Source organism: Carassius auratus, chromosome 22, assembly GCF_003368295.1.
Source record: "Carassius auratus strain Wakin chromosome 22, ASM336829v1, whole genome shotgun sequence".
NCBI classification, from domain to species: domain Eukaryota; kingdom Metazoa; phylum Chordata; class Actinopteri; order Cypriniformes; family Cyprinidae; genus Carassius; species Carassius auratus.
This window is the reverse complement of record NC_039264.1, coordinates 28,919,749-28,943,356: the sequence shown is the minus strand read 5'-3', so window position 1 is coordinate 28,943,356 and position 23,608 is coordinate 28,919,749. Positions and strand designations below refer to the sequence as shown.

General features: G+C 36.0%; 2 long non-coding RNA genes across 2 annotated transcripts; both read right to left on the bottom strand.

The window, feature by feature from the left end:
- Window positions 1-7,011: 7,011 nt before the first annotated feature.
- Window positions 7,012-11,113, bottom strand: LOC113040270 (uncharacterized). Its single transcript, XR_003275170.1, has 3 exons — window positions 11,075-11,113; window positions 8,183-8,250; window positions 7,012-8,073 (listed from the first exon to the last, which is right to left on the bottom strand). It is a non-coding gene; the product is annotated as an uncharacterized LOC113040270 (long non-coding RNA).
- A 3,369-nt stretch (window positions 11,114-14,482) lies between these two features.
- Window positions 14,483-22,710, bottom strand: LOC113040269 (uncharacterized). The gene is made up of 3 exons (XR_003275169.1): window positions 22,649-22,710; window positions 18,818-18,988; window positions 14,483-14,547 (listed from the first exon to the last, which is right to left on the bottom strand). It is a non-coding gene; the product is annotated as an uncharacterized LOC113040269 (long non-coding RNA).
- Between the last annotated feature and the right edge of the window lie 898 nt (window positions 22,711-23,608).

The following is a 23,608-nucleotide window of genomic DNA, read 5'->3' as shown; positions in this document are numbered from 1 at the left end:
CCTTGAAAAGTTCATCAAATGCTCCAAGGGAGCGGTTTGCCTGGCATGGGATGAGATGCTTATCCAAGATGATGTAGAAGCACTCAGTCTTGCTTTTCTGGCGTCCAACAGCAAGGAGGTAGGGATGCTGATGCTGGATGTTGTTGAGGGGCTCCTCCAAACTGCAGCATGACTAAAGTTAAAAATGAACATTGAATATTAGACACAAACATAATGTCCAGTTAGAAAAAACAACAGTATAAAAGTGACTGTTCAAAGAAACTCAACGGCTGGTGCAATATGAGAATGCATATGAATGATTTTAAATCTCCATGTTAGAGCAAACCAAAACACAATATTAAAATGTCAATACCTTATGAAAGATTACAAGTCTTTCAGCAGCATCACATGGACTGTTTTTGGAGACTTCAATCCTCCTGGTGATGGTGGAAGGAGATGTATCAGTTAAAGAAGGGATGCCATTTCCCGGTCGTAAACTAGAGACGAAATTCACATGAAGAAAAAACTAAACAAAAAAACAACACATGAATTAATTATTCTAAACCTTCTAATTAAATATTTTCAGTTGAAGAATAGAAAGCATTTTAAACATTCACCTGGTTAATGTAGTCTTTTTAAAGATTTTATGTAGTGCAAGTTATTTATTTGTTAATATGGAAAACATCCAATCTCATAGGTTCTGAAGTTCCTAAAATTTTTTTTAAAAAATTCATCAAAACTAAATATATTGTAACTGTAACTGCAAATATAGCAGATGTGTAAAAACAAGCAAATCAAATATGACTTACTTGTCTCATGAAGGTCACTTCCTTCAGGACGTTCTGCTGAGAGCAACAACTGACTCATCTCTGCTGTTGAAGTAAGTTGCTTGGTGTCTTTAATGACATTTGGCCTGAAGAATGTGTCCCTCTTCTGAAGCAGCCTGGAGGATGTCTCGGTGTCAAACAGGAGAGTGAAGTCTTGACCAACCTTTAAGAAGATATTAAACTATAAACAATGTTCTCAAATTGAATTCTTGTGAAAACATGTTATTCCAAACTTACCAGGCCTTTTGTATCTATGAATCATGGGAATGTGGAGAGGATATCAACACTAGAGCCTGGATCTTTAATAAGCTCTTGGCGATGCTGAAAGGTCTCTCTCATCTTTTGGAATATTAGGGAATTCTCTGTGGTTTGGCTGAGCAAAGAAATGGCCTCTCTGCAAGAACTCCCATCAAGTTGCCCTTCAAAATTAGTAGCTTTTTAGCATTTTGGGCCTCCTGGAGAAACATCACGAGGGCTGTCTAGTGGCAAAGATCCTCGTCTCATCTTCCTGTGGACTGTTTTCATATGCCAAGCAATGTATCCTATGTTGCTTGCAGCATCATAAAAGTGTTCCTTAAAAGAATCACATTTCTATGTCAGATATCGATATCATAACATTGCAATTATAACATGAAAGGGTCATGCAGACGATGACTTACGTAGCCTTTCTTGGAATATGTATCTTTGAGGGAACAGTATCACTATGCAAACAGCATACTGTTCTCCGATAGCTTAAGTAGGGAGTTGCCTAAGAGAAGATATCAAATTGGTCTTAAATTATACAATGGTCATGCAGCTAATTTTTTTATAAAAAGTTAATAATAATAAATTAAAATAAAAAATGACCTTGGTGATTCATTAATTAACACAGACTCAAAGGGGTTAAATTTTATTTTTATATTTTGGATAATTTTCATTTCTGGGTGAACAGAACCTTTAGGACACAAAAGGACATAAAAAGCTTTGTTCTAACCTGTTTTGCAGACAGTGCAGACGTGTCCTCTTTTCTTTGTCTCTTGTTAGGGACCTCATGAAAGATTACAGTCGATGCACTTGAACTGTTGCTTTTGTCAGACTTCTCAGATATGGAAGACAAAGAGTCTGAAAATTATAAATAAAGTATTAAAATATTACAAATATTGTGATGACCAGCACAAGAATCAGAAATAGCCAATTTATCATATTTATCCAGAGTTGCTTGATAACACAACATAAACATTCAATAAAGCTCACCATCATTTGAGAAAACAGTCAGCACCACATTGCCTTGTCCAATGAGGTCGCTGAATATTTCTGCATCGACTTCTGTCCCTGTTGCATCCTTGTATGTAACTTTTGCATTAGGTGGCAAGCAAAATTTCTCAATGACTGAAAAAAGAAGAAAAAATTATTTAAGTTGACGCCCTTTCTTGCTTCACAACAAATGTCTGATCCGAAAACATGTTTTTTTTATGATGCAAGCAAAATGTAAATATGAATAATTTTTATTTTATCAATACATTCCCTTCTACAGAAAATTATGTGATAAAGGCAAATACAGAAATGAGGCAACAACACAATACACAGAATTTATCAGATTTTAATCAAATTCTTAGTTATTTTAAAGGAGTAAGAAAAAAAAAAACAACCTTTGATGTGAAATTGCATAAAGTTAAACCTCTCTTAAATGCAGTCCAGCTTCACATACTTCTGCTGTTCGTACAGTAACTTAGCTAGCTAACGAAGCTAATCACGTCGACGATGGCAATAAACGAGGCTTTGTAAAAGATCGCTCGTTTTATTAATTCGGTAAAGCATATTTATTAGAGACCAAGCTGTTAAATCGAAAAGCTCGAGCGTAAACCGCTGCCACGATGTACGTTAACTTGAAATGTGGAAGCGAATGCACACACACAGCCTAATATACGTTTATGCACAGTGCTCCATAGCACGTTATGCTGTACATTCTCTACTGAATAAGCACCAATCATAAATGTAAAAATATGATTAAATTTATCTTACCTTTCAAAGCCACACGAGGATAATGGCAACGTCTTCATGGATTTCACCAGTGACGATTGGAAATGCGTGGGCGGAGTCTAATTACGTCTCTGTGGAGTTTGTTTAACACTGATGATCAACTCTGTGAAATAACTCCAACACCAAACACCATTTTACTCTGAATGTGTTAAAATTACTCTTTGGGTGTTGAAATAAACTCCAATTTTTGCTGTGTATGATTCGCGATCTCCAAACTGACTCAAATGATTCGCGAACCCGCTTTGAACTCCCGAACCGACTCAAATGATTCACGAAACCGCTCCGAACTCCCGAACTGATTCAAATGATTCGCGAAGCCGCTTCGAACTCCCGAACTGACTCAAATGATTCGCAATCCCGCTACGAACTCCCGAACTGATTCAAATGATTCGCGATCCCGCTACGAACTCCCGAACTGATTCAAATGATTCGCGATCCCCAAACTGACTCAAATGATTCGCGAACCCGCTTTGAACTCCCGAACTGACTCAAATGATCCGCGAACTCGCTCCGAACTCCCGAACTGACTCATGATTCTCAATCATTTCAGAGCTGTAAGAACAATACTGTGAAACCGTGATATGTTTGCTTAAGGTTATCATACCATCAAAATCTCATACCTGCCCATGCCTAATAAATATATATATTCCATTTGTTGTTATTAACATGAAGTGCATTAAACATTACATCAAGGTTTCCCAAACTAGGGTTTGTGACTTTAATAAAAAGCTAATTAATTAAATCATAAAAAAAGGATACATTAAAATAAATAATTTTAAAACCAATCAAAATAAAATCTTACTAAAAAAGTTTAACATTTCATTTGTTTACCTGCATGTCATGTGGACATAACCAACATCAAAGAATCATGAACATGCAAATGTGATAATTATGAGGATCAGATGACAAAAGTTTGTAAATTTGTGTGTTTTAATGTGTTTGAAAGACAAACGCCTTCCAAATACACAGTAACACATGGTTAAATAAACTACAGAGTGATTATTTAAATAAAGTCAATGTGTTCATCAGTAGTTGATGCAATGTTGAAACACTTCTTAAACCTGAAATGATTTTTATAAATCAATCTTCAAATGCTGTCACTGACAATGCAACGCTGCAATTTGTAAATAATGGAATAACTATTAGGGATTTCACTGTTATCATATTTTTCTTTGTTTCAGCAGTTTTCATATTATAGACAGACTGAGTGCAGAAGTCTTTGGTGATATTTTATATAATAAAAAGTCTAATAAATCAGCACATAACATGAGATTAAATAAACCATGTGTATGAGTCCACGTTCTATTGCCTTGTGTTTACTGGTGAAAGAGCAATACCTGAAACACAAAAGTACATTTCTCAAATAACAACAAACTTTACGATTATAATCTAGAGCAAAAATAATTCTGATCGGTTTAGCCATTATACAACCTGACTAAAATGCTCATACATTTCCTTTTCTTAAACTTGACTAAACAAAAACAGGACAGGGTTGACTAAATATGATTACTAAAATGTACATTTGAGTAAAACTAAGACTGAATTAAAAAATGGCTGCCAAACTTAATACTGCTGTGCGGTTAATTAATAATAATCTTACTGCTAAAATGTCAAGTTTTCATTGACTAAAACTAGACTAAAATGTTGAGACTTTCAGTCGACTAAAACTAAACAGGATAAGGTTGACTAAATATGATAAAAACTAACAAGGACATTTAACTGGTTCCTACATTATATTTCTATACACTTCTTCTAATCTCACACACTATTTAGGATGGATAGTATGAACATTGAGACACAGGGAATGTCTTTATAAATGGAGAACTGAATCATTGTCTCAAATGATTCAAAATTCACAAACACGAATCCTTCAGTAACGAAACACTGCTGTGTGTTGCTCAGAGAAGCGTTTTCATTAACCAAATGGAGCAAAAACAGTCAACTTAGACAATATATCAAATATAAAACTAAAATGTATATGAACTACTCGTTTTAACACTTAAAAATGTCAAATTTTCAATTGTGGTTTCCAGGGAAAACTTCACTCTATAATTTAACAAATTTGCAAGGTAAAAATAAAGCAGCACTGAATTGAGTTGAACTGAATGTGTTTTAGTTTTGTGTTTTATATGAAACATGGTTTATCACAGACTAATTAATAAATGCTGTTGTGATAGTTTCATCTTGTAATGTCACAATAACTGATAACCGTGTTGTTTTCTGATCTTGACAGCAATAAAATGATCTTAATGTGTCAATGAACAGATCTGAAGTCATCAGTGTAATGAATGAGGTGAAAACAGGATCTATTATCATGAAATAAAGAGGATTTTGATCAGCTGATAATATTGATGAGTCTCAGACTATAAACACTCATTAAACAAGACATTCAGGATCAGCAGCAGATCAACTCACTTTTTTCTGACTGTTTGCTGATAGAAACACATCTTTATCAAACATTGTGATTTGTCCTTATCAATCTGAACACATTTCTAATGTTATTTACCGCATTCATAACATCAGAGTATTTCCACATCTTACCGTTTTCTATTTAAAGAGTTTGCTCAAAACAAAAGGTGTAAATCACGAACTACAGTACTCACCTCAGAAAACCGCTAAACTGAAGCGTGCGCGAGTGCTGACGTCATCGGCTCTACTTCTTCTTCTCTGGTGTTTATTTGCGGATTGCAGCCAAACTGTTTCATTACCGCCACCAACTGGAATAAAGTATGGATCAGGATTTTTCTTGTAGGAAAAGCTTCTTCTTCTTCTTTTGATTTGATTGGTGGCTGATTTTAAAGGTGCATTAATGCCACACACGAGACTGGAGTGTGGAGAAGTGTATGACAAAATAGGACATTTAGAAATTAATATTATTCTTTCCATCAATCCTGTATGTTTGGGGGTAAATCATGAGATGTTTGAACACAAGTATTTCCTTCTTAAAGCTTCTGAACATTATCATTTACAATGTCTGTCTTTATTTGAATCATTTCCCTTTTTTCCTCATCATATTTCCTCCTCTTAAAATATTCCTCAAGATTGTTCTCCATAAACAGCTGGAGAAGGTCCACAGCAGCACGAGAGCTTCTGAACTCTTCCTTGCAGTAGATGAGACTAAGCTCTGTCTTCAGCTTACTCTCACTGAGCTCTGGATAGACCTTCAAAGTCCTGCTCAGTGCATCTTCAGGAAACACCATTGTCTGCTTGAAGCACAGTGACACTAACAAGGTGTTTGTGTAGGAGAACTGGTCCATGGTGTGTGAGAGTATGGTATCACAGACCTAGAGAGTGAAGGAGGAAAACAAACATGATGCAGTGATCACAAAATGTCAATTTCAGCTGAAACAATTAAACATGACCAGTTTTAAGTTATAAAGGGATGGATCCATAATTTCTCAGAAATTCATACACATGGACAAGACATTCTGAGTAAATAAGTCAAGTTTGATGAATTTCTGCTGCTCAGGGAGCTAACAGAGATGAAGGATGTAATACTAATGTTGTCCACTAGAGGAAATCACACAACAAACTCTTTTAGATCACAATTTAAAGACTGTGAAAATGGTAAATAGTTCACTTGTAGTAAAAAATGCATAGAAATATTTATTTCCCAAAATGTAATATATTACAATCTCGAAAATACATACTATCATTAATATTTTTATATCCTAATGATATTGAAAACTTATGTCACCAACTATGACTGAATATATGGCCAACTAAAGGAAAGTGAATATAAAATGTGAATAATTTTAATGTATTAAATGGAATAATATTTCTAAAACTAGACACCTAAAGATTCTTATTAGAAAAGAGACATGGCCTTTAGAAGTATATAACTGTATCATCTACAAAAGCCACTGTGCTTGGACATTTATTATTGACACTTCTGGCTATATTGTAAAAAAAAAAAAAAAATGTATTACAAATCTTCATATCTATAAGAGGGAGCTATCAAAATAAATAAATACATAAAATATTTGCAACAAATGTAGCTGTATTTTTTGAGTTACCTTCTATGGGTAATTGTAAATGTCTTCTCATGTCTTTGATGACTTTACGATACGTTTTCTTCAATATTTCAGTAACTTTAAGATGTAATCCTCTGATTAATCCCAATATATCTACAGATATAAACACGTTACATTTACCAAATTTTTTTTTTTTAATTCTTTTTTTTTTGATCTTCTGTGTGTCCTGCTGGATGCTCCTCTTAATGTGAACTGAATCTGTGTCCTTCTTCTGGAGTTTTATCCTCTTTTTTTCTTCATCTGAACACCTTGTGAAGGGTATTGTTGCAAAGATAAACCCGAGTTTTCTTTCATTTGGAGATATTTGGCTGCTTCCACATTGATCAGAAGCTGTCAGTCAAATGACAATCTGCTGACAGAGTCTGAACACAGCATTAGATGAACATTTCAGTAAACGAGCGTGTGCTACAATCACGAGTCACTCTATAAGATGAGATTTCAGCACTTGACAAACGGACAGCGACTCTAAGCAGCTCTTAAAGCACAGATACCTAAGATTGTGTTAAGTGCATTTCTGGGAAACACACGTGAATCAATAACGAAAGATCGTAAAATGACTCAGAAAATGCTCTTAAACTCTCAGATCAATCGTTGTCGAGAAACCCAGCCACTAATGAAGCATCTGATAGCAGGTTTTTAAACGGGATTTAACTCATCATTTATCCCTTATTTTATTAATACAGCATAACGTTAATACTAGGACTTATACAGTGTTCGAATTGTGTCAAAGCTCTTCTCCCTAAGCCAAGACTGAATATACGGGTAAGCGTCAAACATCTTGAGAGGGGGGCCATTAATGTCAATGAAAAGTACCTCAGAGAGGCTCCTGACTTGAAGGCGATAGGAATCTATTTACATTTTCCTTGCTTGAACGTAAGGGCACTTGTTTGAATTCTCCTACTTTAACAGCTTCCGCTGCTTTCTCCATTGACTTCCCTGGGGTGATCTTGAAAGCCTTCAACACCTCAATTGTCATCTTTATTTCTCGTGTGGCCTCCATAAGAGAAGTGCTTCTGTTCTGATAAAATAAAAAAAGACTAATCTAAACTAGATCAACTTTGAAGTTGGCTTGAAAAAGTTTGAAGTATTTTGATAGATAGATCTGTGCAAAAGATGCCTGCTCCCGGGACGCCAGACTGTAAATCCAGCTACAAAGTTGAGGTATGAATTCACAACCATCTTACCCTCAAATAGTCAAAAGCCACTGGGTGGACCTGAAATTAAGAAACATAAGCAATAATGTAACCTACAATGCAGTATTTCAATATAAAATGTAATCTTAATTACAAGTTTATCAAATTATTTAAATAACTAATACATTACCTAATAAAATCAGCTTCAGAGTCTTGAAGCATCAAACATTTCTCCACTTCAGCTGCTTTTCTTTGCACCTACAAGAAATAAAGAAAATAATTTTGATTTCTTTAAAGCATTATGTAAATGTGACCAAAATTAACACCCAAAAAGGAATATATTTTAGAATACACAAACCATTATAAATTATATAATTTATAATTATCAAAATTAATTTGACATGAACCAAGAGAAATGAACTAAGAGAAAACATTACCATCTCCAGCCGCCAGAGTGCGCTCTACGCTGCTCAGTTCTCCTGTAGTCTACACTGAAGACATAGAGCGCCCTCTCGCGGCTGGAGACGGTAATGTTATCTCTTGGTTCTTGGATCTAAATAAATGCGATTTATAGTCCAGTGCGATTTACCGTATGTTTTTTTTCCTCATCATGACATATTTTTGGACTCATAGTCCGAAAAATACGGTACATAGATGTATATTTATTAGAGTGGGTAAACAAATGCCACAGAATGACTTTAATTTGCCTCTTTGCATTGAATTTAAAACCCTTTTCTCCATTTAACCTTAAATACTACACTAATTTTATTAGGCTATACACAATAACGGAAAATAGGATACAATTCATAACAAAAACGGTTGATCTGCATGTTTTTCTTCGGTGTAATAATCAATGCATGTGTGGAAGGACCACTCTGTCAGCCAATCACACAGCGACCTCGATCCCACAGTCTGTAAATTTAAATATTTAAATAAGTTCTGTAAACTCAAAATTGTTGTAGTAAGGTGAACTTTAAAATTATTGCGTTTTCAAGTTCCCAGCATGCTTTGCATCAGAAAACAAGGAAAATAAATGTAGAAATTAAGTGTTATTTTGTGTGTTTTTACACAAGATTAACATAGAGGGACTGGAGTTAGTACTTAAATGTTGTGTTATGTCAGAACTTACAAAGGTTTCTATTATGTTGTTTTTGTAGTGTTACCGTTGTGGTGAAGAGTAGAGCCTGTGGTTAGGTTTAGGATGGACAACAACAGACTATATTTGAGGGTATTTCCTACATTATATGAGTTGAAAAATAAAGAAAATTTTGAGTGAAGCATTCTCTAATTATAAGTTGAGAAATATCAATATTTATAAGATAACTGAGATAATTTAAGGCAACTGGAAATGTAATTTTTAATGTAATGTAATTTTTAAACTTAAGAGTTCTGTGATCTTATTAGGGTTTAAAGTGTATGGTAACAGACACTTACAAATATATATTTTACTGAACTAAAAAATATTAAGTTAATTTGACTTGATCGATGTAATCTGTTTCAACAATTTAAACAACGGGTTTTACAGTGCGTTTATGACAGTCCCAGTTATATTTGTTTGTCCTGCTTGCGATCTGAAAAAATAAATCATACCAATATGCTGATTTGCTGCTCAAGCATCAAAGTTCATTAAGCTCATTTGATTCATTAATAAAACTAAATGGCCATTGCTTGGATTTAATTTCTATCCAGATGAAATCCTGAATGACACACTACACACTGTGCATACTGTACTCTAGATACTCAACTGTCTGGTGTATGAATATTATAAGATTATTTTATCAACATCTGAGTCTGAGCTCTCCGTTGTGAGGAAAGCTGACAGTTGACTCATTAAGTGTTTGTCTGTTTAAGTCGAGCATTATCCAGAGAAGATCTTGACTTCACTGATGATTAGCTTTTGTTCTTACACCCTCACCAGAGAAAACATCTGGACTCAGACAACTAGACTCCAAGATCAACAAGCAGAAAACAGAGATGATAACACTGAACACCTCAAACCCCTCAGCAATTAAAGTACAGGAGCAGACCTCTGTAGAAATGAGGAGTTTGTAGACCTGGGCTTCATCATTAGACATGGTGGAGGACAGACAATTACATCAAGAGACGCATTAGCAAGAGCAGAAACAGCTTTATAACACTGAACAATATGTGGAGGTCCAACACTAGAATGACTCTGTATCAGAGCTGTGTCCTTTCCACCTTACTTTACAGATCTGAATGTTAGAGAACGACAGAAGCACTTTACCTAACTATCAACTTTCCACATGATGAACCTCCAGAATCCTGTAGATCTTCTGCTCCAAAACATCTCTGACCAACAACTACTCATGCGGCGCAATTAAGAAAGTACAGCACCTTTAGAAATATAATAACTGAGAAAAATACAAATAAATTAAATAAAAATGCTGACTTCTTTTACCTGCTGTACATATAACGGGAACATTTCTGTTATTATGCATTAGCTATTTATGCTTTAAGTTTCATGTCTACAAGTTAGACTATATTTAAAACCGTTTAATAATACTTAAAACAGCCAAGTAAACTTTTCACTTGTTTTTATCTGTATGTAGCATTTTATTTACATGAAAATATAAAAGTGTTAAAAAGAGTAAATGTGTTTGAGTATTTAGAGGAGAGTGAAAGACACAAATGCTGTTAACTTGTGAAAATGTTTAATGTTGATTTGATGAAGGAGAGACTCCATCCACAGAACAAAGACTATATACTGGATATATGTACATTAACAAGACACACAACTAAATATAAAGTAAAATAGAATAATAATGTGTATAAAACATGAGAAGTTTCACACATTGTATATTTGCTTTATATCTTTTGACACATTTAAGAGCTGCACTTGACAATCACATTTAAACATCTGAATCATTATGAATGAGTTTAATAGAAATATTATTAAACTGAAGAGCCAGACAGACTCATCTGAGCTTCTTCCTCCTCTGTTCCAGCTTTACATTAAACACAATGATCATCTGCTTGAATACTAAAGCAACATTAATCATTCAATATCATGTTTCTAACACACATGCTGCATTATTTGATTGTAAAGTCTGAGTCTCTTCACCTGTATGGATCACATTTACACATTTATCACACATTTATTTCTCCTCATAGACACAGTAGTGAAGCTCTTCTGTGGATCTTCAGCTGATGTTTACTGCTCCTCTCAAGATCACTTCGCTTTATGAGACACAGCATTCATCAGCTTCTGGTGATTTAACTCAATGAGGTATTTCTTTCTTCTGGTGACTGAACTCTATCAGAGATTCTAATCTTCATCAACACTGTAAGGTAGAACAGAAAATAAAATCATCAAAGTACAAAATAGTTACTATCATATGTTTCATGCTTCATATGTTTGTGTCTCTATTGAGTCAATATAAAGAGAAACACACACTAGCGAGTGTACAGCAAATATAATCAATGACAAGGAACAAACACAAATGTGATTTAGTCTTAAAACACAAATCTTTCAGTTAAATGTGTCACTAGTTAAAGCTGTTTGTCTCTAGTTTAAACATGTTTGTATTGGTCTCAGTAAATAAGTGAAATGATTGCACAGCTCGCTGGAATACTGGATTCTGATTGGTCAGTCGTGACATTCGGAGGTGTGTTATTCATTAGGTGTGTGTCATTAGCAGCAGAATAACACACAGTCATACGGTATTTGAGTCGGGCGTTTCTTTGACTTCTCTCGTATCACAGCACCGCGCTCTCACTCGTTTCATTCAAACACAACTGCTATTAGCTTGTGCCTCAGTTACTGACTGGATTTACCCTCAAACCAAACCGCAGGAGATTCCTGTTAATAGTAGACTTGAGGAGACATTGTTCAAAGTGTGTCTTGTTGTTCAAGTTGTTGCTAACTGAGCAGAAGTGTTTAGCTGAATCTAAATTGTGTCTAATTCTTCACTTGTGTGTCAAGAAAGCATATAATAAGTGTGATAATGCAGATGCAGTCGGATGTTATCACAGAATAAGTCTCTTCAGGAGGACACAAGTCCTGATCACCCTGTCGGGTTTATTCTGTGATAACAAGCGGCTGGAGGTACATTATCTCTTACAGAAAGTAAGTGTAAAGTAATGTGACGTGTTGCTTGTCAAAGTAAAAACACACAAGAGACAGAGACATTGATCATGTGATGCTGGACGACTGTGAGCTGAAGCTGAATCTGCTCAGATTTTACCAGCGTTTTCCTACAATCTGAACAAATCTATTTCAAACTCTAATGATTCACTATTACTGATCTCATTAATAAAGCAGCTGTTGCTGTAGAAAGCTGTGACAGTCTGCTTTTCTTCTCTTTCCTCCTTTGTGTTCAACATTTTTATCAACTTTACATTTCATTCAGACACAAACCCTTTGAAATAAAGCTTGATGATCATTTGATCAACTCTTTTCACTAATATCTGAAAGTATATATTTGTTCAGATATCAGAGGTAAATGAATCTCTTTAATATCACAAAGTGAAGTTTACTCACATCAGTTTACAGTTTGAGTCTCGTAGCACATCAATGAGCTTCTGCTTTGAGTCTCCAATCTTATTAACTCTCAGATCAAGCTCTTTTAGAAACTGCAGAGCTTTTGTGTTTCTCAAAGACGGAGTTAAAGAAGAAACATCTGTAATGTCACAGAACTGAAGACTAGAAAGAGACAAACAGAGGAAGAAAGATCATCTTACAAACAAATCATTAAGATGAAGAATCTTTCACAAATATAATGTGAACACATTCATCATGAGATATTGAGTATAAAGTGTTTTGTTGAACTCTTATGTGCTGTTCATTTGGGGACGACACTCGTGCTGTTTGGGCTCTCCAGAGAACACAGCCAACAAAACGACTTTGTTACAAAATGTGTCATTTATTAATGTTTTTACTCTACATTTATGTAGTTTTTTTTTTAAGGATTTATGATATTTTTTAAATGTATAAAATGTATTAATTAAAATATATATTTTAAATAGGTTTTTATATAAAAATAGCTTTTTATGTAAAATTGTCTTTATTAAGACCCTCATTCCTAATTGTGATTAATGTGGATAACATGGCGTGTGTGTTTTCCTCCATCGTGGATGTGCTGCTGTCTCCTCTTCAGACTGTGTGTGTTTTCTGTGTTGTGACGGACATTTTGACTAATTATGTAACATAATTTATCTACGAGTTTAATCATTCTCCATTGTGCACTTCACTTTTGTGTATTTTGTGTTCTGAATTGTGGTGGATTTATTGATTTTATTTGATAAATTAAGAAGAAAAAGTATTGATTTGATCATTTCCTCATTAATTTCAATGTGAGTCTCCAGAGAGTGACTTTTTTCGCACTAACACACAACCAGATATCAATCCAATTTAATTTTCTATTTGTAGAGCACCAAGTGTTGACAACCGTACAAAGTCTCATGCCATTTAGATAAATGGAACATTTGTTTTTATTTCAGCAAACATCATTTGGGGTCTCAAAAGACCTTGAACAGCACATAAGAGTTTAACAAAGTGATTTTCATCATTTTGATTCTTGTCTGTGAATGTTACTGACCTCAATCTCTCCAGTTTACAGCGTGAATCCTTCAGTACGTCACATAAGTGATTCAGTCCTGTGTTTTTTATTTGATTCCAGCTCAGGTTCAGTTCTCTCAGGTGTGATGGGTTTGATTTCAGAGCTGAAGTCAGGATGAGACACTGTTTCTCTGTAATACTGCATCTACACAGACTGAAGACAGAAAGAGAAAACACAATGAATCAGACACGTTATGTTCATGTGGGAGTAATTCATCATGTGTTAACACCATACAGTGTGATAAATAAAACCTAAAAACAATATAAGTAAATAAATAATCATTCAGCCATAAACTTAATCTAAAACAAAACAGGATTTGAGGATATTAGTTACATTTCAAGTCTGAAGAATCTTTAGTCAGACCAAAAAATAAAAAATAAGATACAGGATCAACTATAGAACCACTTTACAATAACATTAAAACATTAAAAAATTGATTTTAAATGTAACAAATCAAGAAAATTCTGTTCATAAATCTAAATTTACTTCAAGACATTTTAAGATTGAAGTTTACAGTCAACAAGTACATTTTATGATCATATTTTGTTCTTCTTTTAACTGCAGGTCAGGAATTAATTTTAGATGAAAAGCTGATAATTGTTTGTTATTGCTGTGATCTCATGTGACTGACAGGTTTTCCCTTCTTCACATCATCAGACGAGAGAAGAGATGTGTTTATGAGAGAAAGTGATGGTTATTTTCATTAAAGATCACAAGGATACATTCATTTTTGGAAATAAATTATGTGCCCTGATAAATCAATCTGACTGTAACTGCTGTAGAGTATAATGATACTAACTCTAGTTTCTCCAGCTTGAATTGTGTGTTCATCAGTAGATCACTGAGGTGTTTCACTCCAGAGTCTCCTAGTAGTTCATTCCAGCTCAGGTTCAGTTCTCTCAGGTGTGATGGGTTTGATTTCAGAGCTGAAGTCAGGATGAGACACTGTTTCTCTGTAATACTGCATCCACACAGACTGAAGACAGAAAGAGAAAACACAATCAATCAGACACGTTATGTTCATGAAGTCACAGCAGAACAACCTTCATCTGTCAAACCACAGCATCTTAACCTACATTGAGAGAAAGAGAGAAGATAGAAGAAAACTATTTAATAAAGTCACAATGTCTTGATAAAACAAAAAACAGAGGAAGAGTGTCTGAACACCTTTGGATAATTTCCCACAAATTTGGTCTTCAAAACAGAAAAAAACAAATAAGTTGTTAATTTACCGTAATAAAGTAATTAACACTTCTCATGATTTATGTACAATTTCTCCTGATTCTTGATAGAAATAGAACAAAGTTTTAATTCCTAACAACCTTGTGTGAAAGCTGTTAAAATCTTTCATATCTTTTTTATTTCTGTCATATAATTCTTATTTCATCTTTTGTCTCAAACTGATCATATTGTCTAAAATAAAAGTCCTGACTGCTGTGTATTTGTGTTTAAACTGATTCTGGTCTGCACATCACTACAACGTAAATGCATTCGCTCTGCTCGGTCCAGTGACTTGATCAGCTTTGCTACACAGATTCAACACATCTAAATAAAACTGTAGGTTTGTCTGTGTGTGTAGATGTGAAGTACAGTAATATTTCTCTGAAACAGGTCAGACTGAAGTAGCAATGCCTGCACAGAATAAAGCCCAGTCTGGACCGGTTCTGTTCAGTTGTGTTACACATTCATTAATCTGGTGTTTGATGACAGATGATATGAAGAATCAATAAACACTATGAATATGTTCTGATACAGCAGCTATTCTGTTGTGTCCCATTAATAAACACAATGAAAACAGTTCTGTCCCACTGGATAAAAGAGAAATGTTTGTGTATTTTTGCTATTATTAACTGAAATGATTGGATATTGGATTGTGTATTTGACCTGCTGTATGAGCAACAAGAAACACTCATTACAACTTTCAAATGTTTAGATCACACAACAACTAACTTTACAAGTAAAATATACAGTACAGAATATAGACAGATTAACTATACAAAAAATATACATATATATATATATATAGTGCAAAAAAACAAGATAACAGTCAGTGATGCAAGGTTGATCCAAAATGAGCGGGTGCCTGTGGTTACGAGTCATCATTTTTAATGATATTCGGGTCGCGGTCGGTCGGGTCGTTTGATATAAATATGCCAATTAAACCTTTGTAAGTTATATATTACTAGACACAATTTTGAAATCCATAAGCCTACACTTTATTTGCTGAATAACTGGTGAAGATGACGCACGAGCTCAGTCTGCAGGAAGAGATGGAGGCGGACAGAGAAAAGGTGAAGACTGGGGAGCAACGGCGCTGTTTTTGGTAAAACATGATTTTGACGACTTCATTAAGTTTTGCTTTATAGAAAACGCTTTTAAAAAAGATTTTCGTTTTGTATAAATTGTATCTTAATTTTGATCAATGTTTTATCAATCAATCGCCCGTATTTAATAAATAAGAAGCAAATATATAGCAGACAACGTAATGAAGCGCCGGCACGAACACTTGCATTGATGTGCCTCACAGATTTGAGAAATATAGGCTATATATTACAGAAAGCTTTAAATGACAACTTTTAAATGAAAATATTCAAACCAAAATAAATAGGCTACTCTCTGATTATGTAATCCATATGAACTGTGCATTTCTCTCTGGTGTTCATGGCGAGTCCACAGCGACACAGAAAACACCAGTTTATTACTAAATTAAATGTCTCCTTGCTAATTCAGACACATTCATAATCATTACTTTAACCGGTTATTTGTGGTAAGCTTTATGTGTGCGGTCATAACACTTATTATCCTGTAGGCTATAGCCTATATAAGTAATTTAATTAATATAAATGGGCGATTTCTCCATGAATGGCTTAAATGAACAACTAATAGTGGAGCGAGCGACCCCATGGAATGAGTGACCGGAGCGGGATATTCAGAAATGTGCTCTCCGCTCACAAGCTCTGATCAGAACAAACCCGAACCTCACGGTCTGCTGAACTTGTAGAAACATCTAAATAGACATAGCCAGACTAGAATATTTGTGTACAAATTATGAGCTTATTGATGTTTTTTTTTTATATAATTCTTGACAAAATTAGGATAGATTATGTTTTTTTGTGTGTTTTTGCGTTCTGAGTTGCGGGCAGGTTAGTTTAAAACATCGGTCAGGTGCGGGTTGTTTATACATTGACCCGCGCATCACTGGTAACGGTCAGTGAGGGTGATGGGAAGATAGTTTTTAAAGGGTCATGAAACCCCAGACTACTTTTTTCTGAGATTGTATCAGAGGTGTGTGTGTTGCACTTCATAGAAGACAATGTTAGCATTCATTAATTTTAATTGTTTAAAACACAGTTTTGTGATGCGTCAAAGGACTATAATACTTCGATGATGTGTCAGTGTCTCATAATTATTCAGACCTGTAGCACCGAGCCCAGAATCACGCTGTGTTTCCACCGTCGGGTCAGAAACTCCTCAAAGCTTCATTAAAACACCCTTTACACACCTCTCTGGAACAACGTCACACAACTCCATCATTTCACCAACAAAGAAGTTATCAGAAAACTAATAATAGATAAGTCACTGGAACCAGCACGATCACAAAACAAACATGATAAAAGCATATGTTTGTTTGCATGCTTTGTTAAAGATATACATGGAGCGTAGAAGAGTTAGGACCGATAAAACATGTTAATATACACTACACTAAATAATACACTATTGTGATCGTCTGAATGAGAAGCTGACGTCTGATTTCTTCAAGCGGTCTTACCATGTTTACTATGGTAATGTTAATGGCTAGTGTGCAGAGTCTTTATCTCTTAAAAATATTTCAGACTTATAAGGTGACAAGTCATAATACACGTCAGATCTCAAACAGAAGTTATTGCAAACACTCGCTGCTGTCTAAAAGTGAGTTCTGAGCTATTATTATTAATGTCTTTAACCTGTTAGCCAGCACCCCCCATTATGGGACTCAAAGCTGAAAGTGCTCTACCTAACTTATAATTGTAACAGTTTCCTACTTCAGTGTGTTACAAACATAATTTTGGTGTCTCCATAACGGACAAAAACAGTTCTGTCACTGAAGAACTGAAACATAAACAAAGGAATTATGATCCATATTACAATGTTATTGCTTCGTTGGACTACACGTGCTTCATGAGATGTCGTTCAGTGGACCCTTACCTTCCTAACTAAACCGGGATTTACAGCTGTGGATGTGTTTATGACTCGTTATTACGAGGGATCTGGTATGTACAGGCAGGGGCGCTGGACTGGGGGTAAAACCATTAGGACTGCCTATGCAGCGCCCCTGTGTACAGGGTTTTCATTGCTTATGTTTTTATGTGTACTGCTTACACAAATGTAGCAAAGTATTTATAAGCTTTACATTGAAAAACAGCGATCTGTCATCGATGCTTGAGGCTTAGATCTTTATAATGATACATAGTTTGTCAAGATTAAATTTGTCCCGTTTCATTTAATCTATTCATAATCACTGACACGTGCGAGTTGTAAGGCTTTCAGGACGAGGGCATCGGGGTGCAGGCTAACAGGTTAAATTTATGAAATGATCCTCTGCACTGATGCTCTCCAGACGCAGAGAAACTCCACCTTCATTCATAACCTCCTCTAACCTAAACTCAGAGACCCAGTTGGCCAAAAAACCCTGGCCGTTGTCCCAGAGGAAGCCTGGACAATCAAGCCCCAGAAGTGACAGACACCAGACTGACCCTGCCTTTATGAAATTACATTTAAATATAGAAACATGCATATACATACACATGTATACATTTTTTAAAGTTATTCTTCAATCTTCAGTTTGTAGTCAGTAAACATGATCACATTCAGCAGTCACAGCAGAAGTTAGAGACAGAATTTAACTGAAGTCTATTCAAAAGTTGTATGAATCTATTATAACAAGGTTGGAAGCTGTATTGAAGACAATGTTAAACACATTAATAAAATACTGTCTATTTCTAATGTGTTCACATTATTTTCTCCACCCCTGTGCACTTAAAGGGATAGTTCACCCAAAAATGAAAATTACCCCATGATTTACTCACCCTCAAGACATCCTAGATGTATATGAATTTCTTCTTTCAGACAAATATAATCAGAGTTATATTAAAAATGTCCTGGCTCTTCCAAGCTTTATAGCGTGAGGTCGGACTCAAATGAGAATTAAAATAGACGACTGTAACATTACTAGTCATGTAACATGTGAAATGATGTAAGATACTCACTTCAGTGTGTTGAGTGTACAGTGTTTATCCTGCAGTAGAGCAGAGATCTGATTCACTCCTGAGTCTCCTAGTTTACGTCTCCTCAGATTCAGCTCTCTCAGGAGTAACGGGTTTTTACCCACAATTCCAGTCACATACTGACAGCCTTCATCTGCAGCAGGACCCAAAAACCTGCAGAAAAAAAGATGAATCTGGAATCAATTCATTGTGCATTGCATTACAAAACATTTAAAGATTATCAAACATTGTTTGTAATAAAAAAACTCTCTTTAAACAGTTGAACATTTAAATATACAAATATTTCAAAAAAGTCAAAAGTAAATTATTTAAAAGAAACTCGGGGGCAAAAGCTCATCAGATCATGATTCTCAAAAATCTGAAGATCTTTCTGGCTTTTAAGCAGGAGATGAAAAAAAAATTAGCAAAGAGAGAACTAGCTTGTGACAGCTAAGCATTCATAGTGATATATTTAGTTGATCTTTTGATGTCTGCTCTCTTCCTATTATTATGTAGCAGAATTCACCAAACACTGGATTGCTGATCCACTAACATCATTTCTGGATAGTTTTATTTAACTGATGTCTGTGTTGATGCTACAGTAATTCTGCTCATTATGAGAGGACCTGCAGGTTCAGACGTGTGTGTGTGTGTGTGTGTATCACTGATCCTCTCCTGACACACATCACATGTTTGTGGTCTGTGATCGATCTGCTGTAGTAGATCTACAGTGTTGTGAATCTTAGCTCGACTGATATTTATGTACAGTGCATTCAGTAGGGCTTGTGTATTGCCAAGAATCTAGTTACGATACATATCACGATACAGGTCGTGATATATTTACAGATAAATATAAATGCCTACATGTCATAATGGATAGCCATTGCATGTCTCAGAATTAGGCTATTTACTCGCACTAGAGCAGCGCTGTTTAATCTCAGAGATGCGTTCTGTCTTTGCGTTTGTCAAATTCCGCTGTGTAAATAGCAAATCTGTCATAGCACGAGCGCAACTGGCTATTTAAGGGAATGGAAAATGAGACTCTGATTGGTTTATTGCACGTTACGCCTAAAAACACCCATTACTCGTTTAGAGAATAGTGACAACCCGTTTAGACCATGCGCCCGGGCGCGCAAACCATTTTTTCCATCATTAAAATAGCAAAAGTGGATTTGGACACGCCCTGAGTGCACCTGCGCCGTTTATCGAGCGCAGCATTAGTTCAGTCAGGCCACGGAGGCAAGGCTGTGAACAGCTGATGCGGTCAGCTGTCAATCGCTCCAATCACCACCTCTCTCCTACTAGACACGGGACATATATATGTAGCACCAATGCTCGGTATAAGTATGCTCAATGGCTCGCAACCCTCCCTCCCTCCCCATTATAAGCATGAGCACATTAATGTGCATCTTCTGGCTGTCGTCGTCGTCTTGGTTTCAGATCACTAAGGCTTTCAAATTCTTAGCTGGCATGGACCTCACTGCTGAGAGACACTCATCTTCATAATAAGGCTACAGGATAGACGTCCCACTGCCACATCCACATGATTATCACTGTTTGCTTTAAAGACATTACTAAAAGTCTTAATTGTCATGTATTTCTAAACTCATGGTTCCAGGGGATTAATGTTAAAGCTCTTGTATGTTCAATTATTCTGGGAGCAAGAACCCCCATAAGGAACCATACCCCCAAAGATAAATTTTGTTCAATAAACTCAAGTAAACATGCCAAAGTGGTTCCTGTCTGAAATACCTTTATCAAATGGTGTTGTCGTTTAATGGATTTGTATTATTCCATACTTAAAAAGTTGTAAAGTTATTATGAAACACACAAAACAGTAAAAAAAAAAAAAAAAAAAACGGAACTTTGTGCAATAACAGGGATTTTTTTTCAGAACATTTTAGTATTAGTATTTTAGTATTTTCTGTAATTGGCAAACAAAGTTAAATATTTTTTTTCTTGTTATTCTTATTTTTCTTACTCAAATATTCTTATTGAATATTCTTATAGAAAACTTCAATGCTGTTGGTATTTTTTTTTATATATTTGGGGGTGGGGGGTGTAGACATAGTCTCATAAAAATATTAGCAGGAGTCTCATTTTTCATGATATCTTATTCAGATTCAAGGCACTTCAGTGTCTATAACTTTTAATATTTTTGAGCATTATCAAATCTGGTTGATAAAAAGTAAAGCCCAAAGGGTCTTCTTTCCAAAGACACCAAAATTATGTTTGTAACACTGAAGTAGGAAACTGTTACAATTATAAGTTTGGTAGAGCACTTTCAACTGTGAGTCCCATAATGGGGGGTGCTGGCTAACAGGTCAACTTGGTTCCCAAAAATTAGAATCCACATGTAAAACTATGTGCAGCACATTTTGCTGAGGACAGCTTCCTCAATCTCAATCAGTTTAATGCCGGATTCGCACAAAGATTATTCTTGAAAGATGGAGCAGTTCCCTCTTTGTCTGGAGAAGGCGTTGTTGTATATTTTACAAGTGTATTTTATTAAGTTGGTGCATTTAACAGTTTCTGTAACTTATTACACAAAGGGCAACGCTGTTTAGCTTTGTTAACTAGATGGTAGGGCTGTGCAAAAAATCGAATGCGATTTTCATGCGCATCACGTCAGTAAAGGCATTCTGTGATTATAAGTACATCTCCAGCACGTGCATTCAGATCAGGATTGCCATGTTTTCAAAACAAATTCTGCCCACTTGCTTCTAAAAACTACTCCAAAACTAGCCCAATCACGTTTCCAGGAGGGCAGCGTGCGCTAAGCTGCTGTCGAATCACAACACAGGAACCGCTGGCACAATCAGAACTCATTACATGAGTTACATACACAAATGTACACAATAACACAATCATAAATGTTAACTATTTAGACACCAAACTACTGAACACCAGCACATCTAGTGACTCAAAATGTCTGATTAACCTGTAACTTTTAACACAACTAAAGTGTGCAGACATTTATCATAAAAAAACAGCAGCTGAAGCATCTGATCTTTCATGTTTGATCCTTTTCAACAACAAATTGTGTACCTTGCTGAATTAGTGAAATATTATATATATTGTGGCGTGGGAGGAGCGAGGCTGCCATCTGCCGGAACGGGGAGGAGCAGGGAACGGGGGACTCCTGCCGGCTGCCCAAAACCGGAGGAGCCATCGCCGTCCACCGGGCGGTGGAGGAGTGTCGTGCCGTCCGCCGAGGGGCATCCAGTGCCACCGCCAGGCACCGCGGAGGAGATCACCCAGCTGGTGGAGGGCCGAGCAGCTGTGCGTCTGGGAACCGGAATTTTATTATTATTTTTTTTCCCTCTCTCCCCTCTCTCCCCTCTGTCGCTCCTCCTTCCATCTCCTTTTCTCTCGCCTCGTCTGTCCTACCCCCAGGTTCCCGTGAGCGGTCCCCACCCACGGAGGGAGGGGGGGGGGGCTGAGTAGAGCGCAGTCTCGTGGGTACCCCCCGGCCTGCGAGGGGCGATGGGGGTATGTGACGATTGGGGCGGGGCCGAGGGACGTGGGAGGAGCGAGGCCGGTGGAGTGATTGGAGATGAGCTACACCTGTTCGACCCACCGGTCTTGAGGCCCACGGAGGAGATGGAAGGATATAAAACTGGAGCGACGACAGTGAAGGACGAGAGAGGACCAGGCCTGGGCTTTATTTTATGTTTGCTTTTTATTTGCACGCATCAGTCGTCCGTGAGGGGCTGATGCGCTGTTTTGTGTTTATTTTGTGATTATTAAAGTTTCGTTTTGATTGTCCGCCGGTTCCCGCCTCCTTCTTCCCGATGATTATGGAGTTAATATTATTACATATATAGGTCTCACCTCAGAGTCTTGAGTTGACAGTTTGGATCCTGTAGTAAATCACTGAGCTGCTTCACTCCTGATTCTCCAGGATCATTTCCTGTGAGATCCAGCTCTATTAGGTGTGAAGGGTTTGATCTCAGAGCTGAAGACAGAGCTTTATAACCTTCTTCACTGATACTGCAGTCTGAAAGTCTATTAGAAAAATATTTTATTCTTCATTATATCACAGATTGTCACACAAGTACATGTTCTAGAATGAAAAAAATAAAAAGATGCACTACAGGAATTTTGGCCTCAATGGACTCTTTTCACAGTAAAGCTGGTAAAGTTATATACTGGAGAACTCAAACTACAACAAATGCTATTTTTAATATTTGTAGTTTTAATTTTCCACAATTATAAAGTACAGTTGCAATCAAAATTACTCAAACGCTCAGAGACTGCTGTACTTTACAAATATAAGCTTTTCTGAAGATCCTGGATAAAATAAAAATTGCATATATAATTGCATAAATAGAAGTCATAATGAGTTTTAAGATTTTAATAACAGAGCTATGTCACAATTATTCAACCCTTATTCAACATTGCTGTTTTACTTAGCAGTCTGAAGTCTCCAGGTTTTCAACCAAATTTTTATTCAATTGTGTTCCAAAGGCGAACAAAGCTTTTACGGGTTTGGAAGGACATGGGGGTAAATTTTCATTTTGGAGTGGAGTATCTCTTATCTCTTATTTGCATGGTGGGGAATAAAACACAATTATGTCTTTAGAAACTCTATTAAAAACATAATTAGCTTGAGCTGTTACACATACACAGAGTTAACCCATGCAAAGCTCATAAGCAGAAGAACACCATCTCCATCATCAAACAGTCCAGTTATGGGCTTGCTTTACTGCAGCAGGAAGTGGAAACCATGACTGTATGAAGGACATCATGTATAATTTGAAGTATCAGGCCATTTTGACAAGAATTGTGATG